Here is a 26,771-nt window from a genome sequence, read left to right on the forward strand (position 1 = left end):
GAAATTAGCACATATCCAGTTTTCCCTATAATAAAGTACTTTTGTCACTTTCGGAGGATTTTTAGGTGTGACAAAGCAAACCTAGATTGCTATATATACACTGTTGTTAGGGTGAGGCTATATAGTAACTGGTGTTCTTGCATTCAAATCATGCCCTAGAATTTACTCTTTAGTTTCTCCATCAATATTCTGGCCACCACCTCCATGAGGCCAGTGTGAAAGCTGCCCTCATGCTTGGATAATTATTGGCGAAGATTGTTGTTGTTGTTGTTGTTGTTGTTGGGATACTGGGGCTTGAACCCAGGGCCTAAGTGCTGCCCCTGAACTTTTTTGCTCTACTTCTGGCATTTTTAGGTAATTAAAGATAAGAATCTGGCTTTGAACCAAAATCCTCAGCCTCCTGAGTATCTAAGATTATAGATGTGAGCCACTGGCACCAGGCTATTGGTGGAGATTTAACATCAGACACACCCTTCAGACATTTGAACATGGTTCATTAAATGCTCACTTTGAGTGTCTTCTAGCTGTTGAAGAGGGGACTATGACAAAGACTCTAAAATGAACTTTTGTTCTCCCTGACTCAAATTATCTTTCTGATATACCTATTTCAGGTAATGACATTCATAGTATAACCATCCAGTCCCAAAATAGAGGCATTATTTTAACTCTCTTCTCTACCTTATCCCTAGAGGCAGTGGCCCACAAGTCCAAACCTTGTTTCTGATTGTTTCTTTTGCATTCACCCCTTCCTTTCCATTCCCAAAGCTCTTCCAGCACTTCCTGAGCTTCTAGAGTGAAAGTTTCTAACAAAAACCCTTTTACAATTACACATCTGCTTTTGTCCTAATGAAGACACTACCACAGGATTCATGTTGTCTAAACCCCATCAAATCATGATCCTTTCTGATTGAGCTTTTCATGTGTGAATATTCTGTTCAGGAATTCAGAGTCCTATAAAAGGCCTAATATACTAAATTTATCAGTAACATATACCTAAACAACTTTGTCTGGGATACTCTTGAAAAATACCAAGGTAACTCTCTTTTAATAAACCCAAAAATATTAATAGCTAGCAAAATGTGTTTATATAGCTTGTCAAGAGGCCATGGTCAAGCCAAGATAATGCTTTTTGTATCTGAAGTTGTTATAGATGAAAGAAAGTAAATCTTTTCCAGAGAATTGAAAGTAAATGCAGAGTTAAATGAATCAGTGATTGGTATTTGTGGCTTAATGGAGGATAGCACACTCTTGTACTTTCTTCCAAAACTGCCATCTACATTTCAAAATCAGTTTGTTCTTTCAAGCTACTTCAGCAAAGCCCACACACATCCCTTCCTTAACCACATATAATAGATTGCCCTGTGACTGAAGAAAAAAAAAATTGGTCTTGTAAGTCAGACTATTAAATGTCACGAAAGAGGCTTTGAGGGGTGAGAAGGATTTGGATGGGCAGGGTAAGCAGTAACAAGTAGGCAAGGCACAGGCCACTGAAGACCACCTAAGGAAATCAAAGAACATTTAGTAGGAAATAAAGTCCAATGAGCAAATTTGTCTGAAGTCAAGAAACTATTTCCTGGTCAGGCTCATAATCCACTTCATCCATGATAGCAGCTGAGAAGTCAAAGTGGTTCAGAACTCAAGAAATATCTCCTGATGCCAAGTTCATTGGGAAGGATCACTGTAGCTTCTTTTCCCCACAATTCTTAAGTAGAATGCTATCTTTCTTCCCAAATTAGCATCAGCCTCCAAAGATGAGCAGGTGAGCCTCTGTGTTTCCCAGGGCAGTTGGTTTCAACTACACATCTAAAGTATTCCATCATGCATTCCACAGGTATTTGTTGATTCCTGCCAAGCATCAGGCCTTGCACTTGGCACTGGTGTGCAACAGTAATCTTGACAGTCCTTGTTGGGAGGAGGGAAATACGCAACAGCCAAAGAATAAAAGTGAAAATTGGATTTCATAGATGCAATAAGCAGAGAAAACTGAAGCAGAAGAGGTGTACATAGAGGTAGAGGGTTATTATAGAGATGTGCACTTGTTTATATCAAAACAAACAGGGTTGAGGGTAGCTTAAACCTCAGTGCCGCCAAATGAATGAATGAATGGTGAGAAGTAAAATCTGAGTGAAAACTTACAGCAATGAACTCTGCCTTCTTTTCTTTTCTGCTGTCTGGCCTGTTTTGACGGCAAAGTTTGAAAAAGTACTGAAGCGAAAGGGCAAAGAAGGGTGAGCTTTGGAGTAAATGTACTCCATAACTGTAGAGAACCAGCTGCCTGGTATCTGTTTCCTTCTGATCCTTAGTGATTTTTATTATTTATTTATTTAGTTAGTTAGTTATTTTTGTCTGTGGGGCCTGAACTCTGGGCCTGGGCGCTGTCCCTCAGCTCTTCAGCTCAAGGCTAGCACTCTACCACTTGAGCCACAGAGCCACTTCCGGCTTCTTTCTTTTTGCTTATGTGGTGCTGAGGAATCGAACCCAGGGCCTCATGCATGCAATGCAAGCACTCTACCACTGAGCCACCTTCCCAGCCCCCTTAGTGATTTTTAAACCTTTAAGTTTTGAACCCCAAAGAAATGCAAAAGCATTTTTTAACATGCATCTGAAAAATTCTTAAAGAAAATCAGGCTCAATTTGATATAATGTCCAATTTTTAAGATATAAAAAATAATCATCATCACCCTAAATCATAAGGTATAATCATTATCAAGGCAGAAACACAGCAAAAGTTTCACTTACCAGTGATAGATCTTTTGTATCCTAATAAACTTTATGTTTTGTGTAGATACTGAGGCTTGAACTCAGGGCCTTTTTTGCTCAAGGATGGTGCTCTACCACTGGAGCCAAAGCTCTACTCCCAACTTTTTGCTGGTTAATTGGAGAGAGAAAGAGGGGGAAGGCACGGTTATTTTATTCAACAGAACTAAAAAATCCCAAAAGGGCCACTATGATTGCCCTGGCTGGCTTTAAACAGCGACCTTCAGATCTCAGCTAGCAGTACAGACATGAGCCACTGATGGCCATCCTTAATGAACTTTAAATATTGGGTTTTTGATAGTTGGGGTTCTGCTAGCTCCTTTTTAAAACTATTTTTTTAACTTGATGTAAAAACTTGCCCTTTTACAAAGGTTTTAAAAGTCAGATCAGGTTCATTTTTTCACACTTCTGGAAACTTAAAAATGATTTCAGATGATGACTGTCACCCACCCTATGAAAAATAGATGAAGGTTAAGAGAATAGCTCATCCATTACGACCTTATACTTGAAAGTCTGGCTGAGCCAAGCACAAATTTCCACCCTGACACATATTTCTTCTGTGAGCAATTAAATCCCACTTAACAACACAATATAGTTTTAATATAATTCTTTAGAATGTCGCCCCAAATCCAGTCTTGGCTTAGTGTGTGTGTGTGTGTGTGTGTGTGTGTGTGTGTGTGTGTGTGTGTGTGTGTGTGTGTGTGTGTTTCTCTGTGTTGTTGTTTCCCCACCAGTTTAGTTCTCTCACCTTGGCATTTCAGATACAATAGCCAGAAAACCAGGCTAGAATCCAGAGACTTGAGTTTAATTCCACCTGTGACATCCACAACTCGGGGTTCACCAAGGACTGAGATGTGCTCTCTAGGGTCTTTTAACTCTTGAGTTCCAAAAATATATCAACTGGAATTATTTCTTTTCCTGATTAAGCCAATTAAACATTATTTAAAATCCAAAAATGGAATATGTGTGCCAGTGAAGGTATGCTCGCACATGTGTTTGTGGGTATCTCCTCTAAGCCAATTCCAGGAGCTCTCTGTGTCTTAGGATGGCCATCTCTGTTCCTAGACATATTACCTTTAATTTCTCGGCCCTCCCTGCTTCACTGAGAATATAGAAATTATGAAATTAGGGGCTGGGAAGGTGGCTCAGTGGTAGAGCACTTGGCTTGCATGCCTGAGGCCCTGGGTTCGATTCCTCAGCACCACATAAGCAAAACAAAAAAAGCTGGAAATGGCGCTGTGGCTCAAGTGGTAGAGTGCTAGCCTTGAGCTGAAGAGCTGAGGGACAGCACCCAGGCCCAGAGTTCAGGCCCCACGACCGGACCCCCAAAAAAAATTTAAAAAAAAGAAATTATGAAATTATGCTTTTAATGGCTGCTCTCTTATTTTGCAAGTTACTTCTTCAGCTGTTAAGGTTTTAATGGCTGCAGACCAAGGAGTTGCTACATTGTATTACTTATATTGACCACCTTTGTTGAACCCAAGATCTACCCTTATTTTCTACTGATGACATTTTCATATTTCTCTAAGTTTTTATCTCTTTTTTCCTTTTCATGTTCATTTTTCTATGTAAGTAAGACCTTTCTGGTACCAGTAAATGAAATCCTACTCATATCAAACAAAAAAGAAAAAAAAAGAAAACGTAGTTTTATAAGTTCAGGGAACTCATCCAGATGGAGCTGAGCCTGGGGAAACATAGGTATGGAGGAATTAAGTCCTTTTCACCACTTGACTTTGTTTGTGTTTAAAAAATGTACTTTGTAGGGCTACTTAGTAGGATTTCAGAGGTATAGTTGGGGCCCATAAGGCTACACTAACAATTTGCCTTGAATTGGCTTGAGGGCAGAGGCAAAGAAGTTTCCCACTTTCTCTTTTATTTTTTAGTCTTTGTAAAAAGAATGTATTTAAATATTACACAGTTAATTTTTTTTTAAAAAGAGTAAGAACTCTTCCTAGCATAAATTTTACTACAGAATATTCTGTCAAGCTGTGCTGTGATCCCACCATGCCTTCTTATTTAAGTATTGTACTGAAAACCTTTGTATAGAAACCATTACGTGGCTTTTGGATTATTGCCTTAGAATCAGTGCCAGAAATGGAATAAGTAATTTAAAGGTGTGCTTCTTTTCTTGGTGTATTTTCCAAGATGACCCTCAGTTTACACCCAGATAACCGTGGGAAGTGGCCAGCATCTTGCACACCCTCTTACTTAGATCATGTCTCACTCTTTCCATCTTTCTTGCCTTATGCTACTTTGATTAAGTGTTCCAGCAAATCCTATTTTGCCTTTAAAATATTCTTATTACCATAATTAATAGTACAAGGGGATTTCATTGTGAGTCTTAAAACATGCATATAATGTACTTTAATCAAACTCCCCCATTCATATTACTCTTCTATTGTTTTTTTTTTTGTCTTTTCTTTTTTGGTACTGGGGATCAAACCCAGGACGTTGTACTTGCTAGGCAAGCGCTTTGCCACTGAGCTACATCCCAGCCCAATATTACTCTTCTATTTGGTTTTGACTTACTTCTTTGATCACTGAAGATTTCCCCTAGGTTTGACTTTTATTTTACCTTTTGCAAATTCTTCTTATTTTTGGCCCATCACCCTAAATATTTTTCTTACCCACTCTGTGAGTGTTTGACAATAAAAACCCTATTGTCATATATTCAATATATACTTCATTAGCTTTACTTGTCTTTAAATTTCTTCATGGTCTCTTCCTGAAATCTTTAGCTTTATCTATGGGTTTTTCTTTAATGATTATATTTACAAATTCTTACCCCTGTTCTCTCCCCATGTTCATGCTTTCATGTTTTATTTGTTTGTTTTATGCTAGTACTAGGTACTCAAACTCAGGCTTGTTGCTGTCTCTTAGCTTTTTCTGTTCAAGGTTAGCACTCTACCACTTGAGCCACACCTCCACTTCCACCATGTATGTGTGTGTGTGTGTTTAATTAGAGATAAGAATTCTCACAGACCCTCCTGTCTATTCTAGCTTTGAATGGAAATCCTCAGAGCTCAGCCTCCTCAGCAGCTAGGAACACAACACACACACACACACACACACACACACACACACACACACACACACACACACACACACACACACACACACACACCTATACATATATAAATATTTTCTTTCAGTCTTTCCTAACTCTTTGTTCCTTCTTTCCTAACTCTTTGTTCCTCTTTGTTGTAGTTTTCTCTCATTTCAAAGATGTGAAATCTAGCTTCTCTTTGAACCCTTTGAAGACACACTAATCATAGTTTACTTTTTACTTTGTTCATTCTTCTTCAGCCTCTGTTTCCCCAAAGTTGCCAATTTCTGTTCATTTTGATGCCTTTATTCTTTATTGAATGGTCTTCTCCACATCTTCTCATAGTTAATAGTAGACAAATAGGAATACAGGTGGACCCATTGGAACAATGAGACGTACAAGTCATTATGTCGAAAATGAACTGTACAACTTTGGTGGGGAGTGGGGTGAGGGGAGGATGGGATGGGAAGGGGAAACAAAGGAGGAGGCTACAATGCTTGATAAGAAATGCACTCATTATCTTGCCCATGTAATTGTAACCCCTCTGTACAGTATTTTCACAATAAAAAAAAGAAACCTAAAAAAAAAATGACCCATAGAGCTGGACATCAGTGGCTCATATCTGTAATCCTAGCTACTCAGGAGGCAAGAATCTGAGGATCATGATTCAAAGCCAGAAAGGGCAAGAAAGTCCATGAGACTTTTATCTCCAATTAATCACCAAAAAGCTGGTCATAGAGGTATTGCTCGAGTGGTAGAGTACTAGCCTTGAACAACAACAAACCTCAGAGTGCCCCAGGCCCTTAGTTTAAGCCTCTCTCTCTCTCTCTCTCTCTCTCTCTCTCTCTCTCTCTCTCACACACACACACACACACACACACACACACACACACACACACACACTTGACCCAGAGAACTGAGGGTAAAACCTAGTGTTGACTCCAAGTTCCCATGGAGTGATATGGGTGCCACGTGTTGGGAATCTACCCACCCAGTCTCATAATCCCTTCAGGATCCTGAGAAGAATTCTTAAAAGTTGGTTTTCAGATTTTATTCTCATTTATTTAGTTATTGATATATGCTTTCCAGTCTGTATTTTACTTCATAACTCTTCAAGAATCCTGTTGTCCTAATAAAAGTTTTTCTATGCTTATATAATAAGCTTATATAATAATAATTCTCACAACACCTCAAATAAGCAATGCTATTAATTGGTGTATTGAATTATATTAATGCCTTGAGTATGTCTAACATTAAGACAATAGCTTACCTGCTAACACATCATTCAGTGATATAAAAAACAAACAAACCATATCTGAGCTGTCCAGTAGTTATTGCAGTTATAGAACACTTGAAATGTGGCCATCACAAAAGAGAAATGGATATTTTAATTGCATTTAATTTTAATTCAGTGTATGAAAATCGTCACATGTGACTAGTGGCTACTGTCCTGGATCATGTAGGGCAGTACTTTCCAAAGGACTTCCCACATCCTGTTTTACAAGAATCTGGCTGGACTAATTAAAGCAAAAGAAATAGCAATGGCAATACTTTGCTACAAATCCAAATTCAAACTACTGTAACTATGTTTTCTCCAATCTACCTAATTTTAAAAGCTGACTGTTCTTTGAATGCCTAGTTTATATTTGACAATTCTCCTTTATTACCTTCATCAGGTTTCAAATTAGGAAGCTATTTTCAGGTTCAAGGGTGGTTAAAATGTCAAATGTTCCTAATCTACCCCTTTTGCCACCAGCACTATTTTGGTCTACACCATTTTAGTTCCTTTGTTTGTTATTTTACTCTCAAGCTACTCCAGGGGAAGAAGTGCCTGACTTAACGCCAGCCACCCATTATGAGGGTCTTAAAAGCCAAAACCCAAACAAACCCAAACAAAACAAACCATAATGAGATATCAGCACATGCTGATATAAATACCACTGAAATTTCTCAACAGCTAGTTGTAAATTTCTTTCTGTTGCTATGCCTGTAAATATAGGGGGGAAAATAAGAGCAAGATAGACTTTCGTAGAATGTAAACATTCTTCAGTGCTGTCCATACATACTAGCGGATAGAACTTTCCTGGAATCTATGTAGATGAGATGACTTTTTCTGCTCACAACATGCTTGGGGGTTGAAGGGCCAGTGGATGGGTGTGGCAGCCTTCCTAATCTTTTTTTTTCCCCCACTAGATGCAAAGCTGTGAGTTATTTTTTCATCTCTGTAAAAACTCTGGTATAGTTGCTTGTACTTCTCCTTCTGCCTGTAAACTCCATTCTTTCTATGCTACCAATGGTTCCATTTACTTGAATAGTCATAGCGTTACAACCATGATGTCATACTTTTTCTTGCCTGATGGCATGCTAAGCTGACTTCTAAGACTACCTGGAATTCCAAACAAAGCATCAGGTAATCACATTTCCCTTGCTTGTGCTTTCCAAAACTTAAGAGGAAAGAGAAGAATAATGAGGATGAACAAGAAACAAAGGAGAATGAGGAAAGAGCAAAGAGGCTGAGTAACTAAGTAAAAAACTCTAGAAAGAATCCTGTGTCTCTGCTAAGTTACTGTTATGTCTAATGAGCCACACTTACATAAAAAAGTTTTCTTCAAAAGTCCTAAGTGAGCTCACGCTTGTAATACTAGCTACTCAGGAGGCTGAGATCTGAGGATCATGGTTCAACGCTAGCCAGGGCAGGAAAGTCTGTGAGATTCTTAACTCCAATTAATCACCAGAAAACTGGAAGTGGCATTGTGGTTCAAGTGGTAGAGTGCTTGCCTTGAGCTGAAGAGCTGATGGACAGTGCCCAGGCCCAGAGTTCAAGCCCCATGACAAAACAAAACAAAACAAACAAACAAACAAACAAACAAGTAAATGTTTCCCCTTGTTCAATTCTTAGTTAGAAGAAACAGATGGTTGGGGCTGGGAAGGTGGCTCAGTGGTAGAAAAAAAGCTGCAAGTGGCGCTGTGGATCAAGTGGTAGAGCGCTAACCTTGAGCTGAAGAGCTCAGGGACAGCGCTCAGGCCCAGAGTTCAGGCCCCACGACCGGACCCCCCCCCAAAAAAAGAAACAGATAGTTATCATATAAACAATGATTTTTTTCCTAATTCTTCTGGATTGGTTTTCCTTGCACAGTTCCAGCCACCCTATCACAATTATTTCAATCATTTCTCTCATGAAGGTGGTTTCTGTTCTATTAGTGACATATTTTCCTGCCCACTTTCTTCCATTTTCAGCTCATATTCTGTTTGTTGTTCTCAATGACCTTGTATTCCTGCTATGTAACTCAAAGGTAATCATTCCATACCTAGGATATTTATATGTGATAGAATCTAAAATCCAATGTCATCTTAAATATTTGAGCTGTTATCCTTCAGAATAGCGTTTAGCTTGTGTTTCTGGGCGTTGGATATATTTTGAGCTATGATACCTATGTAACTTGTAAGGTCCAATATAAAACAAATGTGAAAAACTCTTTGTTCAAAATTATCATGCATTTCAGGGTTAAGAGGAGTTGAGAATGTAGAATTCTGGTTTAAGGTCAGGCAGGCAAATAAGTTAGTGAGATCCTACTCAACAAATAAGCCTGGTATAATGGAATATGTCCTAATTCTAGCTACACAGGAGGCATAGATAGTCCAAAGCAATCCCTGGGCCAAAATAGGAGAACCTAACGTAAATAAAGTAAATACAGCAAAAAAGGACCAGGATCATGGTTAGTGGTATTGTAACTGCTTAGAAAGCACAAAGCTCTTAGTTCAAACCTCAGTACTTGTCTCCAAATAAAAGAAGGGTGTAGCTCAGTGGTAAAGTGTTTGCCTAACCTGCACAAGGTGCTGGAATTGAACCCTGTGCACATGCATACACACGCATACACATACACACACAGAGAGACAGAAACAGATCAACAGAAATATGGAGTAGGTTCGCTGATATAAACACCATGCTAGTGTTATTTTGTCATCAGATCCATTTTCCACTATACCTGCTTTGTCACGAGTTGTCAACTTCCATAGTTTCTTTTCCCAGGAGTTCTCAGTGACTGTTGGTGTGGCTTAGCCAAAGACAAGAAATCCCCTTGGTTCTACCTTGCTATCTCTACTTTTTGTATAGGTCACAAGAGCCATTGGCCGTGGTAAGCTCACGTCTTCCTTTTGTACTTCCAGTCTAGAATAGTTGCAATCTCCTGTTTGCTAATTTTTAGGTTGTCCCAACATCTGTTTATGTACTTGGAAACTCTATCACCTTTGTGAATTTAATTCTTTAAGTTTTTGAACTTTTTGTTTTCCTACTTGGATCTTACTCACCTTGTTATGTTATTGGAAACATTAATGTGTGTGATGTTTGCCCAGGTAATCACAAATGCCTTTGAGATTGTTGTTGAGGTCTGAAATTTGCCACCAGATTTGGCAATGAGGTGTTGATGTTAACAAGAGAGAGAAAACCAGGTTGCTGTCATTTTGTGAAATGAGAACTGAGGAAGTGCTGAGAACATGTTTCAGATTTTTTGTTTTCATTTTCCAAAAATGTGACATTAAGGAAGAAGTAATGGAAGCAGGACAAAAGGATTTTTGAAGATGGAAAGAAATTAGTGTCATTAATATAAAAATTAGAAAACCAAGGAAGAAGAAGACCCACTGAATGAAGTAAGCACAATCCAGAATCCAAATAGGAGCCTTTGTGTAGGTAGATGGGCATTCACTTGTCTCTCTAGGGAATGGTCTTCAGGAATGGATGTCCAGGGGAAGGGAAGGGATAAAGGGATAACAACAAAGGAGAGGGTAACAATGCTCAACAAGAAATGTACTCATTACCTTACTCATGATACTGTAACCCCTCTGTATAGCATCTTTACAATAAAATTAAATTAAAATAAATAATGGATGTAGAGAGGATGGAAATGTGGCTTAGCGGTAGAGTGCTTGCCTAGCATGAAGCCTCAGGTACCATTCCTCGGTACCACACCAACACAAAAACCAGGAAGTGGCACTGTGGCTGAAGTGGTAGAGGGCTAGCCTTACACAAAAGAAGCTCAGGGACAGTGCCCAGGCCCTGAGTTCAAGTTCCAGGACTGGCAAAAAAAAAAAAAAAAGAATGCATGTACTCATATGGTTGTGAATGGAGTGCTGCACAGGAATGCAATGTTTCCTTTTCTCTGTTATGTAATAGACAGTGCACTGGTGAGTTGAAGAGGAATGGTGGAAATTGGCACAGGTTACTGAGTAGAGTAGGAGAAGTAACAGAAGGAGTCCTGGCCAAGTCCTGGCAAGATGAAAAACCATCTGGCATTAGCTGCCACAAGTGGGGTTTCCTCTACAGATTGGTGTCTTGATCTCCGGTTTCTTTCAGGAGTAAAAAAGGCAAATCATTGATTATACAGCTGTTATTCTTGAAGTACAGTTCAGGGGTATGTACGGCAGTAGTACCTGGACACCAGCTAGAAATGTGAAATCTCCAAATTGACAAAACTCCTTCATATAGCCACTTAAAGATAATACATTAAAAAAAAAAGAAATGTGAAATCTCAGGCTACCCCTCAGACCCATTGAAGCAAAAACCCATGATGTGGGGCTCAGCAATGTTTTGAGAAGTCTCCAAATGATTATGATGAACACCAATAGTGAGAATAACTTTTGTCACCACTTGTGATGGACAGTCCAGCAGAATCAACATCACTTACAGTTTCGAGATATGAAGAACTTCAGCCTTTTACCAGGACCCCCACCAAAATCTGGAGTCCAACAACGGTCCCAGATGGTTCCTTTGCATATTAGGTTAAGAAGCATTGAACATAATTACTTCTTCTCCTTCATTTATTTCAGTCAGTGGATTTTTGAGGACTGGAGAGAATAACTATTTTTCCCTTTTGTATTTCAGAGGTTTGCCTTGCATTTCTAGGCAGAGAGTCTGCCATGGCTACCACATTTCTAGCACTTTTCTTTTAGTTTGTGTTTCAGAAAACGTATCTTGCTAATTTAGCCTGAACTAGCCTCAAACTACCATCTTCCTATCCTCATGTAAGTAGCTGGAATTACAGGTATGTCTCACAAGGGGAAAATTTGTGTGTGTGTGTGTGTGTGTGTGTGTGTGTGTGTGTGTGTGTGTGTGTGCCTATGCCCACACATGTGTACAGGTCCTGGGGCTTGAACTCAGGCATGAGTGTTCTTCCTGAGGTTTTTGCTCAGAGCTAGTGCTCTACCACTCAAGCAACAGCTCCATTTCAGGCTTTTTGGTGGCTAATTGAAAAAAAAATCTCATGGACTTTCCAGCCTAGGTTATCTTTGAACCATGTTCCTCAGATTGTGGTAGGATTCTTAGATCTTCTGTAGCTAAAATTAAGGCCTGAGTCACCAGTGCCCAGCAAGAGGATACTATATATACATATATATATATATATATATTATTGTAAAGATATTGTACAGAGGGGTTACAGTTACATGAGTAAGGTAATGAGTACATTTTCTATTGAGCATTGCTACCCCCTCCTTTGTTTTTCCCCTACCATCTCTTCCCTTTCCACCTCCACAACTCCTCCCTCTCCCCCCCCCAAGTTGTAAAGTTCATTTTCAACATAGTATATTTTTCATTGTTACAATGGGTCAACCTGTAGACTTATTTCAGCTTTTTGTTATTTCCCTTCCCCTCCCCAAATTAGAAAAATTTATATACAAGATGCAGGGCACCAGAAAAATACAGTGACAACAGGGGTTATACCATGGTGGAAAAACCGTACAAAAGAAACAAAAAAAAATCACATAGTACATTATAAATACATTAAAAACAACAGCAACAAAGATAAACCCTCTTGTGTCCCTAATTGGGGTTCATTTCACTTAGGATCATCTTATATGGTCATATGTACATAGCTTTTGACCTTTTCTGCTTGTCCTAGACATATATTAGTTATTGCACATAAGAGAAACCATGGGACCTATGTTTCTTTAGGCCTGGCTTACTTACTATAATTTTTTCCAAGTCTTTCCATTTCCTAACAAATGGGGCAGTGTCATTCTTTCTGGTGGAGACATAGAATTCCATTGTGTGTGTGTGTGTGTGTGTGTGTGTGTGTGTGTGTGTGTGTGTGTTTATCACATTTTCTTGATCCATTCATCTACTGAGGGGCATCTGGGTTGGTTCCATATCTTAACTATGGTGAATAATGCTGTGATAAACATAGTATGGCCTTGGTTGTGATCATTTGGGTAAATGCCCAAAAGTGGGATTGCTGGGTCATAGGGGAACTCTATGTGGAGTCTTTTGAGGAACCTCCATACTGCTTTCCAAAGTGGTTGAACAAGTTTACACTCCCACCAACAATGCAGTAAGGTTCCCTTCTGTCCACATCTCCTCCAGCATCTGTTGTTATTAGAGTTCTTGATTATAGCCATTCTAACTGGAGTGAGGTGGAATCTCAATCTTGTTTTGATTTGCATTTCTTTTATGACCAGAGAAGTTGAGCATTTCTTCATCTGTCTATGGCCATTCTTATTTCCTCTTCAGAGAAGCCTCTCTTTAAGTCTTTAGCCCACTTATTAATCAGGTGGTTGTTTCTTTGAGGATTTGTTGTTGGGAATTTAATTTTTTTAAGTTCCAGGTATATTTTAGATATGAGACCCTTGGTGGTTGTATGGCTAGTGAAGATCTTCTCCCAATCCATAGGCTTTCTATTGATCTTGATAGTTGTGTCCTTTGCCATGCAGAAGCTCTGCAGTTTCATGCAATTCCATTTGTCTGACCTTTCTTTGATTTGTTGTGTTTCTAGGTTTTTATTAAGAAAATTTCAACCTGTGCCAAAAAGCCCTAAAATTTCTCTTATTCCTTCCTGTAATGTTTTCAGGGTGTCTACTTTAACTTCAAGGTCTTTGATCCATTTGGAGTTGATTCTGATGCAGGGTGATATATAAGGGTCTAGCTTTAATTTTCTACTGGTGTTTAACCAATTTTGCCAGCACCATGTACTAAAGAGGCTGTCTTCCTTCAATTCTATTTTCTTTAGTTCCCTTATCAAAGATTAGGTGGCTATAGGTTGTGGGTTCATTTCTGGGTCTTCAGTTCTATTCCATTGGTCCTCAGGTCTGTTCTTGTGCCAGTACCAAACTGTTTTGATTAGTATAGCTTTGTAGTAGAGTTTGAAATTTGGTATTGATATTCCTCCAGCACTGTTCTTTCTGCTAAGGATTGTTTTTGCTATTTGGGGTCTTTTATTGTTCCATATGAATTTTTGGATTGCTTCTTCTATTTCATTGAAGAATGAGGTTGGGATACTGATAGATATCACATTGAATTTGAAGATAGCCACACTCTTTTTGTTATTGGCATACAGAAAAGCCATTGATTTTTGAGGGTTAATTTTTTGCCCTGCTATTGCCAAAGTTTTGGATTAGCTCCAGTAACTTGGGAATGGAGTCTATGGGGTTCTTTAAATACAAGATCATGTCGTCTGCAAAGAGGGAGAGTTTTACTTCTTTCCCTATTTGGATCCCCTTTATGTTTGCATCTTGTCTTATTGCTCTAGCTAGGCATTCTAATACTAAATTGAAGAGAAGTGGAGAGAGTGGACATCCTTGTCTTGTTCCTGAATTTAGAGGAAATGACTTTATCTTTTCACCATTAAGTATAATGCTGAAGGTTTGTCATATACAGCCTTTATTATATTGAAGAATGTTCCATGGATTCCTAGCTTTTCCACAGCTTTTATCATAAAGGGGTACTGGATCTTGTCAAATGCTTTTTCTGCATCTATTGAGATAATCATGTGGTTCTTATCCTTGCTCTTGTTGATGTGATGAATTATATTAATTGATTTGTGTATGTTGAACCAGTTTTGCATCCCTGAAATGAATCCTGTTTGATCATGGTTTATGATATTTTTATGAGTTGTTCAAGTCAATTGGCCAAAATTTTGTTGAGAAATTTTGCATCAATGTTCATCAAAGAAATGGGTCTATAGTTCTCTTCTTTGATGAATCCCTGCCTGGTTTGGGATGAGGGTTATGATGACTTCATAGAAAGGTAGTGAACTTTCACTTTTAATTTCATTGAGGAGTATTGGTGTGAGTTCTACATTGAAGGCTTTGTAGAATTTAGCTGTAAATCCATCTGGTCCTGGAAGTGGATACTTTTTAATAAAATATTTTCAGACTCTATTCAGATGGCCAAAGATATATCACATTTAAAGGCTGAGAATTATGCCTAACATCTTTTGACTGACACCATGTAGGTGACTTTCTGCTATCTCTATCCATAGAGTGTACTTGAGAACAAAACTTTAAAGTACAACACAAAAGAACACAAAATTCAGCATTAAAGGCAAGGTTTTACCCTTTTAAAAAAGTGTCTACTCTGTGTCCTCCCAGTGTTTGATGAACCTGAAAAGCCCAGATTGTTTCCCAGGTCCTTTGCTCGGGATATCCTCATCCAACAGGAGACACAGATGCATGAACACATTATACAGTTCTTCTAACATGATCAAGATCATGGTCTGCAAGGGAATTTGGGAATCATGAAGAAGGAGAGAGCCAGACTAGTATTACAGTTTTGATATAAAGTGTCTTCCATGTTGAAAGCACGGTCTCCAATGCAATAAAATAGGGCTTTGGAATGTCCTTAGATTGTAAGTATGGTGATTTAATGGATTAATTGAATGATACATTCATAATTGAATGAACTACTGGAATCAGTGGGAACTGTGGAAAGAAGGGTCTGATTGCAGGAAATTGGTTCATGAGGAGTGTGACTCTGAAGGGTATATTTTGGCCCTGATCTGGTCTCCTTTCACTGTTCTTGTTTCCTGGCTGCCATGAGGTACATAACTCTGTTCTATCATGTCCTCTCTGCCATGATGTGCTGCCATATCACAGGTTTATTGCAATAAAGTAAGCTGACCACAGGCTGAAACCATTTTAACTATGAGCCAAAGTAATTATTTTCTCCTTTAAGTTATTTTTCTCAAGTATTTGTCACAACAACAGGACCCTGACTAACATAACCAGGAAGGCTCAATGGAAAAGGTCTTGCTGGAACCACTAGAGCAGAGATCTAGCAGACAATGAGCTACCAGGAAAGATATTCTGGGAAGAAGTGGCCTTGGAAACAAAGGAAAATGGGCTGGGAACACATTGAAATAACTGTTTGTCTTGATATTTACAGTCTAAAGGACTAGTCTTATTGCAGAGGAAGTTCTTGTGTGAAGCTGAGGTTCCCCTGGTGTCAAGGTAGGACTCAGCAATGACAGAAGCTTTGAAATCAGTGTCCATCACAGGGAATCATAAGTCTTGAGACAGGATAATCAAGCTTGTGTTAAGTGATTTGTAGAGAAAGTCTCCTGTTGTTATATTCTGTCTTCTCAGTCCAGAAACTACAGTTTCAGTGGCGGACAGAAATGTGAATACGCAGTGTTAAAACACCAACAAACCTCATTCCTCCATTGAATCCAACATATCCAAAGGCATCCTAAACATTCACCCAGGCCAGCAACACTGGCCCTCCCCACTCCTGCAAACAACTTCAACAGGTTTCATTATCCTAGTCATACCTGTATAGAAAGTACTTCTATCACTTTTATCCTCCTTCACCTTCTCCCTTCATTTCCCCCTTCCCCCTAATACCTACCCCTGCAACAAACCTGTTTTATATTCCTGTCATTCTTTCTTCAGCATATATTGATTGTACAAAGGGGTTTCAGCATATTTCACAAATGACTATACTGTACTTTAGTAAGATTAACTCTCTATTGCTCTCTCTCTTTCTATAATCTCTTATCACTCTATATTATTCAACTGCTTTAGTTTCCTTATTCTACCTTCATGCATAAATACAATGTATTTTGATATAATTCACATATTATCCAACATCCTTTTACCCTCTCTCCACTTGTTCAGTATCCCATAACAGATTTCCAGTTATAATCATATAAAAACTAGTTATATAGTTTATATATACATATATAGTTTATATATATATGGTATAGATATAAGCTTATGCATGTGTGTGTGCACACTCATGTGTGTGTGTTGTGTGCACACATGTGTGTGTGTGTGTGTGTGTCAGTCATAGGGCTTTAACTTGGGGCCTGGGTTCTGTCCTTGAGCTTCATTTTGCTCAAGCCTGGCCCTCTACCACTTAAGCAACAGCTCCACTGCTAGTTTTTTTCTCTGTCTCACAGATTTTTCTTGCCAGGTCTGACTTCAAACTGCAATCCCCAGATCTCAGCCTCTGAGTAGTTAGGATTGCAGGCATGAGCCACCAGTGCCCAGCTGTGTTTATCTTTTAGGACTAGATTCCACGTATGAGAGAACACATGTGATCTTTGTATGTACTTCTCAACCTGGTTTACTTCACTTGATGATCTCCAGATCCATTCATTTCTTCTTCTTTATGAGTGAGTAATGCTTATTTACACATGGCACATTGTCTTGATCCATTCATCAGTGACAGAATGTCTACCATTGGCTACTATGAGCAGTGCTGTGATAAAGATGGGTATCCAAGAATTTCTATGGCATCCTGACTTACACTCCTTTGGATATATGCTCAAGAGTGGAGGTACCCCACTTCAAGAATACCTGAGTCAAACATCCCCTCCGGCAATGCCACTTTTCACATCTTCCTTTTTCCAACCCCTTGGTCCTTTTTGTTAATCACAAGAGCGTCACATAAAGCCAGAAGTGTTGTGCTTCAGATCTGCTCTTCACTCGGAGGAAAATCTTGTGATGTGAAGCAGCTAAGCACCAAAGTCTCACTTCTCCCATAGTGCCAAGATTATGTACTGTAGTTACCAGCCTCTGAGAAAGGTCTTTGGGGGAAATGTTTGAAACATTATGCATTTTAATTATGTCAAAGTTTGTAAAAGAAATGCTTTTCACTCTCATATTCTGCCAGGCTTTCAGCCAATGCTTTCTACTCGTTGAATGCGTCAGGGGCATCAGCACTAAAGGGCTGTGGTTCAGCACAGACAATCTAGCAGTGTTCTGCCTAGCAATTGCAAGCCTAGGTATTGAGTGCTATTGAACCTCTGCCCCTGGCTATTCAGAGGGAGCAGGAATAAGATCCAGTTCTTCAGCTGCAAAAAAAAATCTTATTTATTAAGTGGGTCCATGGTTGAACGAAAGGAAGATATTTTTGAGTTATTTTTCATTTCTAAAGTGTGTGTGTTAGATTTCCACTCAGAGAAATCAGCATGCTTTTGGATTTCCATGTTTATTCTTTCTAAGTACAATTTGTCTTATGTACATTTAAACTTGAGTGACAATTCTGTGCTGTTTTCCATCATCTTGTGTCCTAAAATTCTATTGCTCATTCCTCAAAATACAATCATTAGATCTCTCTCTCTGAGAATGCAATTACCGTGGAGGTTATTGTCCATTTGAACTTATTTGTGATGGAATAAGCAAGATTTGAGCAAGTCTTTGAACTCAAGCAATAGAAGCTTTATGGGAAATTGGTGAGGAGTATAAGTCAGAGAAAAGTGACAGGGTGCAAAGGACATCAGAGAACAGTCATGTACCTTGACTGTGGTGATGACCACATGAATCTAGATGTGATAGGATTGCATAGCATTAAATACACACACACACACACACACACACACACACACACACAAACACACACACACACACACACACACACACACACACACACACACACACTATGTAAAACTGATGGAATCCAAGTCAGGTAGGTTGTATGAATGGTGGCATCCTGCTTATGATATTGGGTTATACTTATGCAGAATGTTACTATTGAGGCAAGAGGATACACAAGCTCTCTCTGTGTTCTTACAAATGCATGTAAGTCTATAGTGATCTCCAATTAAAAATATAAAAAAGAAGTGCTGTGAGAGGGTGGTATTATTGCTGGCAGAATGCGGAGTCCTGGATTTTAGGAGCCCAAAGAAGAAGATAGGACCACTATCCTAAAGGAAAAAGATCTGTCATCATCTGGGGAAAAGCAGAGAAGATAAGGCAGCTTCTTAGGAAGAACTAATTTTCCTCCCATCCTTAAATTATACCATGAGATGAACACAGTCTTTCACCAAGTTTTTGGTCACAATCATATGCCAAAATCAATCATAATAATAGATAACCTTTATTAGGTCTGCCAGGGGAGCAGCCCCTACCCTCTTCCTCTCACCTGCCTGAAACCAGTAATCATCTAACTATCAAGCACACAACTGTGAGTCAGCAAAGGATTCCGGGCTCTGAGGTCACTTCCTCATCATCTGCTGAGGCCGCTTGTGAACCACCACATCACGCCTCCTTCGAATTGGGAGAGGTTCCCCAAGCTCTGAGATCACTTCCACATCCACTGTGGTCACGCCTCCCCCACCTTACCTACACAATCCCACGCACCCACAGTCCCTTCCCTCTTTTCCTTCCCTTCTCTCTTCAAAGGCCTCCATCTCCTGGGGGCCATCAGTTTGCTCTCTCCCAATAAACACTTTTCTGCCTGAACCATGTGGTGGTTTCCTTTGGGCAAACCTTACAACATTTATTAAATGCAACCAGGTGCCAGTTTCTTTACATACATTTCTGAGTAGTCCTCTGAGCAGGTGCTATTGTTAAGCCTATTTTCCAGATAAAGAAACTGTAGCACAGAGAGATTAAAACTTGACGGATAGCTTGCAAAGCCTGCATTTGCCTGATATGATCAGCTGCATAAGCACCATTAACACTGAGTGCTCACTATGTGCAAGGCTGTCCTCTGACATGTTTTCTTCATGACGTTTAGGACAGAAGAATGTGGCCTATCACCATATCATTATTTCTGGAAAGGTCTCTATCACATTTTAACAACAAACAATCATATTTGTTTATTATTGTGTGGCTACTATGTATCAGGCATTTTTACATAAATTATTGTATTAAATAAGTGTGTAAATAAGTATTGTATTAAATAAGCAGTAAGTGTGGATGTATCAACTCCAATTTTTTTTTAGTCAGTCAGGGGCTTGAACTCCAGAACTGGGTGCTGTCCGTGAGCTTTTCTGGTGAAGGTTGGAACTCTTCCATTCTGAACCACAGCACCACTTCTGGTTTTCTGGTGGTTAATTAGAGATAAGAGTCTCATGGACTCTGCTGCCTTGACTGGCTTCGAACTGTAGATCCTCAAATCTCAGCCTCCTGAGTAGCTAGGATTACAGGTGTGAGCCACTAGAGCCTGGTTCAACTCCAAGTTACTGATGAGAAAACCAGATGTTCAGAGTATAAATTGACTGTCTTGTTTGCATGTTGCACAAACAACAGGTACAGAACTAGCTCAGGCACCCATGTGGGTCTACCATTCAAACTCAGAGCTCTAGTGCCTCCAACTTAGAAAGGACAACCTAGGAACTACTTAATCCTCGCCCTCCCTCTCCCCCCCCCACCAGGCTCCCAGGCTCCAAGCTTGCTGCTTTAGTTTGCTAGCTATGCATCTTCATATTCATTGCATATTCATTTTGCAAAGTCCATGCTGGGAAATTTCTGTGCTTTGGGTATCTCTTAGTTTTTAAGGTATGGAGAAGTTCTTTTACCTGCTTACTTAGATATGCAATAGCAGCGTTTGCACTTCAATGGTTTTTGTTTGTTTGTGCTAGTACTGGGCCTTGAACTCAAAGCCTGGGCAATGTCCCTGAAATTTTCAATGATGCTAGCACTCTACCATGTGAGCCACACTCCATTTCTGGATTATTTTGGCTGGTTAACTGGAGGTAATAGTTTCACCGACTTTCCTTTTCAGGCTGGCTTTGAACCAAGATCCTCAGGCTCAGCCTCTTGAGTAGGTAGGATTACAGACATGAGCCACTGGTGCCAAGCCCCAGTAGGCTGGATTCACTGTGTAGTAAACTCTTTTTAATGGTGTTGGTAATAATATTTGACTTTGAAGTACTGCAGAAAGCAACCAACATCTCTAACATACAAGTCATCTGCTTCTTTTTCTAATTTTAGAGTTCCTGAAGGGAAGGGAAGACCTAAGTGATCACCTTTGCGTCCAATGGAGAGACGTGAACATGTTTTCTGCTACTTCATCATGTGTGTGAGCACATAAGTGCACCCCTTGAGCTTGAACTCAGGGCTTCTTGCTCTTACTTGTCTTTTACTCCCTAGTACTCTACCATTTAAGCCACACATCCAAATCCAGGGTTTTTGTTTGTTTGTTTTTTGTTGTTGTTTTTTTTCCTTGCTGGTTAATTGGAGATAAGAGTCTCATAGACTTTTCTGCCCAGGGGAGGTTGGCTTTGAACTGAAAACCTCCAGTTTATGTCTCCTGAGTAGCTAAGATTGCAGGCAGGAGCCACCAGGGCACCCAGCTCTCAGCTACTTCACTTTATAATCACAAGGGCGGTAATACCAAAAAAGAATAATAATAATCACGATCAACTTGCCAGGGGAATTTCTTGTAGGCTGATGGTGAGAGCCATGCAACTTTGCAAGCGCCCCGGTCCGGGAGCTTGTTTGCTTTTTTGCAGCAGGCATTCAAGGCCACTTTGCGGTGCTCCAGGTCCGGGTTTTGCGGCCGCCCCTTCCCTCAGGCAGCAGGCTGCCTGTAAACAAGCGAGGCTGCGGAACGCGGCCCGGTGATTGGCGGAGCCGGGCCTGGCCTCCGCGCCGCTCGGGAGCTGTCAGTTACTGTACGGAGCGGGCAGGATTTTGGCGCCACAGCTGGGAGTGAGGCTTTTGTTCCATAACAAAAACAAGCGCTTGAATGGCAAGACTGCCAGCGCCCAGCCCGGCCCAGGCAGGCATAAAGAAGCCTGTGTCTGTGACCTGTCATTAGCCACAGCTCCAAATGATCACACGGAGACAATGTGCAAATGATATTTATCCCAGAAGCCACCCTATTCCAGTCGCAGAGGTGACTAGCATGCCCCAAGATCCAGTCGTGGGCCCTGGGCCCGGGTGGAAGGACTGCGCTGTTGGTGACCATCTCAGGCATTTTCAGTACTTTCTGTCTCCTCTGTCAGGGAAGTTCTGTTTTCCCTCTGTGACTGAACAGCCGCAAACTCAGTGATGGAGTCATTTATTCCAGGAGGAAAAGCTAGGCATTAGGAGTTTTAACCAATCTACTGGTCTTTGTGGCCATATATATATATATATATATATATATATATATATATATATATATATAGTGTGTGTGTGTGTGTGTGTGTGTAGAGAGAGAGATTCCACTGTTATTTGGTTGATTTTTTTTTAGCATGTTTGATACTAAGGATAATCAAATCTAGAATGCTACTTACTTCGAGAAAAATAGTATAAGGAAGCTAGAGTTCAAAAGCCAGAAAGAAGTGGGGTGTGGTGGTAACTGTCTGCTGTTCCAGCACTTGGGAGGCTAAGTCAGGGCGATGGTGAATTCCAAGCCAGCCTGGGCAACAGAGCCAGATCCTGTCTCGACCAAACAACAACCAAACAAACAACCAAACAAAGCCAGGTAGAGCAAAGGGTGAGCATTCTCATTTCACCAAGGATTTTTAAAGTTTCAAAGGATTCAGTAGACTGGGAAGTCACCATCTCCAAATGGAAAATCTCAGCCAGTGGAACTGATTCCTAAAGTGCTACAATTAAATTTTCATTCCTTCCAATTTAGCCTTGTTGGTTAGAACAGCTATTGACACTTGAGCATGAATTACTTTAATTTTGTGTGGAGTCTAGGCTTTCAGTAAGGGAAGAGACAAGTCACAGGCCAGTTCCTGGAAAGAGGCAGAGGAACATTATGGGTGGGTATGAAGGTTGGAAAGGAGTCTGGGTGCCTCAGAAAACAGATGCTGATGCCTCACAGTTCTGGGTAAGCTAGCTCCTAAAAGAGGCGTTTTCATCTGTTTTCTTCTGTCCCCACAACAGGACAGTCTGCAATGATGGAAATGTTCTCAGCAGTCTTCTGCCCAACCTTTTTAATGCCTTAGTTATTTTTCAGATAGGATCTAGAGCTTTTTTGCTCTAGGCCAACCTTGAACTATACCTCCCAAGAAGCTAGGATTACAAGTGTCTGGCTTCTACTCTTTCCATAGAAATAATGTTATAAAATTATTATTATATCACAATGTTAAAAAAAAAAAAAGCACGTGGAACTGGGTGTCAGTGGTTCACGCCTGTAATCTTAGTTACTCAGGCTGAGATCTGAGGATTGGATTTGAAGTCAGCCTCAACAAGAAGGTCTGTGAGACTCTTATCTCCAATTAACTAGCAAAAAGCAGAAAGTGGACCTGGGGCTCAAGTGGTAGAGTGCTAACCTTGAGCCCAAAAACTCAGGGATAGTGCCAGGCTCTGAGTTCAAGACCCAAGACCGGCACCAAAAAAAGAAAGGAAGATAAACACAGAAAGGAATAAAACCATGGAAATAGTGAATTAAGGAACTCCTCTACAACAGCCAAGAAAAGACTAGCCCCAACTATTAGAATGAATTTTCTAGAAATCTGGAGATTAGTGTTTATTTGGGGAAAACTGAATCTCTGTAACAAAAGCAGAGCTGTGTGGCATTTCAGATTAAACCCTTTCCTGGTTCTAAGTAGCCTTGAAAATAACAACATGAGGGATTTTTGTTTTGTTTTGTTTTGTTGTCCATCATGGGGCTTGAACTCTGGGCATGGGCACTGTCCATGTCCTCTTTCAGCTCAAGGTAAGAGCTCTACCACTTGAGCCACAGGGCCACTTCTGGTTTTCTGATGGTTAATTGGACCAAAGAGTCTCAAGGACTTTCCTGCCTGGGCTGGCTTTGAACTGAGATCCTCAGATCTCAGCCTCCTGAGTAGCTAGGATTACAGGCGTGAGCCGCTGGCGCCTGACAACATGAGGGTTTTCATGTGGTAGCTCATGTCTGTAACTCCAGCTACTCAGAACGCTGACAACAAAAGGATTGTAATTCAATGTCAACCCAAAGAAAAATGTTAGTGACACTCCCAATAACAATTGTATATGACAGTGTGCACCGGTCACTCCTATGGTGGGAAGTATAAAGAGGGGGATTGTGATCTCGACCTATCTGGACAAAAACAAGACGCTAGTTCAAAAATAATGCCAACAAAAAGGTTTATAGCTATGGTTCAAGTGGTAGAGTGCCTGTCTAGAAAGTGTGAGGCCCTGAATTCAAATCCCAGCACTAAAAAGAGAAAATGTGGAGAGGGGGAGAATAGAGAAAAAAGGAATGGCTTGTATTCCTGTGACAGGAAGAACAGGCTACTTGTAATTATTTTCTTTAAAACAAAACAAAACAAACGTGGTGGCTTAGTGGAAGACCAGCTCAAAGGCTAATCTTTATTTCCTTTGGCTCAGAACTAGCCCCATTTAAAGGCTGCTGGAGGGAGGGAGCCTTTTGTTAAATCATTTACAGGCAAATTTTTAGTTGCTACAGCCTTGAGGTGAGAGATAACAGTCAGCCCAAACCCAAAAGTTTGGAAGGAGAGGCTGGAAAATGAGGTGTCCAGGAAAGCTTTCAAATTCAGACATCTTCCTGAGAATCTGGAAAGGCATGCATGTATAGGAATAACCTGATAAGGGCTAAGCTCTGGCCTCTGGCTGACCTTGAGGTTCTGGCTGAGAAGGAAGTAAACAGGTAGTAAACTGCCTGGCTGAGAGTTGAAGGCAGGCCCTAACACAAATACAGGTTCTTGGGAAAAACCTGATCACAATTTTAGGCACTTAAGGAAATCTCCATCCTATTATTTGTCTGAACAGAGGGTTCAGTAGCCAGAAATGATGAATATAGAAAAATACACAAGAATTCATAAAATTCATTATAATAGCTAAAATGAGCAGTAACAATAGCAAACCCTTGGAAAAGGAGAGAATTTGATTTCCAGACTTGCCACACTTGAATGTTCAAAATGATAAGTTTTCATTTTAAAAAAAATAAGGCATGCAAAGAAACAAGTTATGGCCTATCACTGTGGGTGCCAGAAGGATTAGTAGAAACCATTTCAAGAACCAGGCATTGAACTTACTAGAAAGATATTAAATAAGCTATTTGAAATATGTACAGAAAGCGAAATGAAACCATATTTTAAAAAGTAAAAGCAGAAGCCAGGCACCAGTGGCTTACAGCTCTAATCCTATCTACTCAGGAGGCTGAGATCTGATGATCACTTTTTGAAGTCAGCTCAGGGGCAAAAAAGGCCCAGAGACTCTTATCTCCAATTAACCACCAGAAAACTAGAACTGAAGCTGTGGCTGTAAGCAATAGAGTGCTAGCCTTGAGCAATAAAGGTCATGGATAGTGCCCAGGGCCTAAGTTCAAGTCCTATGACTGACTGGAAGGATTAGGAGGAAGAGGAGAAGGAGGGGGGGAGGAGAAAGAAGAGGAGGAGGAAGAGGAGGAGGAGGAGGAGGAGGAGGAGGAGGAGGAGGAGGAGGAGGAGGAGGAGGAGGAAGTAGAAGAAGAAATGCAGAAAGGGCCAATGAGATTAATTACAGTATATTGTTACCATGTGCTTAAATGAAACAATGAAATCCCACTTTGTGTAACTAATGTAAGCTAATATTTCTTTTTTTAAGGAAAACCAGGATGACCCTTGAGATCCCTGCAAAAATGGCACATTGAGTGGCAAGGAGGCAGCAGACTCAGGCCAAAACCACTGGCCTGGTGGCTGAGGTGGGGTGCCCATGGTCATTGTGCAGGGGACCACATGCTCTCCCCATGTAAGTTCACAGAGAAGTGCATGGAGGAATGCTGAAAATAGTACTGAACAGTGAGAATTAGCTATTTCTCATAGTAGGCCTTGGGAGCTGTTGTCTACTCTTGGCCTAAAGTTGGGACCAAATTGAAAAAGAAAGATGAGTTTGGTACTTTGGAAAGTGTGAAAGCTGCCACCAAACTCTCTTCTCTATCAGGAGAAGCAACAGAAACTAATGAAGCCTGTGCAGAAAATCCAGGGCTTGTCAACAAACCTATGAAAAAGGTTGGCTGATAGAGAAAAGATGACAACACGTAATCATCCTTAACCAGACCAACTAATGAGGGATGGGATGTATGAAGAATATATAAAACCTACTGAGTAAAAATGACAGCCCTAAGTAAACTAGTGTGAAGCAGAGCTGTCTAATACTAGCCGTGGGTAGCAACTTGCATCCACACTGATGGAAAACAAACTACTTTCAACATTGTTACTAGATAAAAATACTTCTCAATTTCCTAATGTCTGCAGGCAAACATAATATGCATCTTTTTACAACACCTATTTAGAGGAGGCTCTAAGTTCTAGTATCCAGATTATTGGTGGTAAAATCGTGCTGTAAAAATTATGTAAGTGTAATATTGCTACTATAAGCCTTATAACTTGCTTACATTTGTCTCTCAATTTAGGCCAATATCTTTAATGATTTTTCTATTGAAAATAACTGCCTGTTGAGTGTTTGCTAGCTGTACTGTGTCACATAATGGAACTGGCTTGGACTTACAGTGTACTACATTTGCTAGTGTTATTTATGTAGTTAAACAACAGCTTTGCAGCAAAATAAGAAACAAATAAAAATTTCAACTTCTTCACAGAAGATTTATAGATATTAGAATGGTGATCCTCCTAGTAGACAATATTAACAAAAAGATAGAAATTCTGGAGCTGAAAAGTATAAAACTGAAATTTAAAAAAATCCACCAAAGGAGTAAAATCCACCAAGTAATATATTTAAGCATGTAGTAGAATCTGTAATTTAAAGATATAGGTCAATCAATATTATCTAGTCTAAGAAGCACATAAGCAAAGAGTGAAGCAAAAAATTAATAGTGTCTTAGAGATCTCTGTGTTACTTTTATATACACAGTGTTAATTTCAGAAGAAAGAGTGATGGTAGGGGAAGGGGAATAATTATTTTCAAAAGAAAAGGAGAAAATTAAATTTTGATATAAATCCAAGAAGCCCAACAAACTTAAGCTGTACAAAGTCAAGGAGGTGAAAAAGAATTTTGAAAGCATTAAATGAAATATCACTCCTCACCTCAATAAACTCAACGAGCTCAATCAATAGAAACCACAGAGGACTGAAAACAGGGGGGGGATGTG

The sequence above is a fragment of the Dipodomys merriami genome, unplaced genomic scaffold, assembly GCF_024711535.1.
Source record: "Dipodomys merriami isolate MVZ:Mamm:240054 unplaced genomic scaffold, mDipMer1.0.p SCAF_4, whole genome shotgun sequence".
NCBI classification, from domain to species: Eukaryota; Metazoa; Chordata; class Mammalia; order Rodentia; family Heteromyidae; genus Dipodomys; species Dipodomys merriami.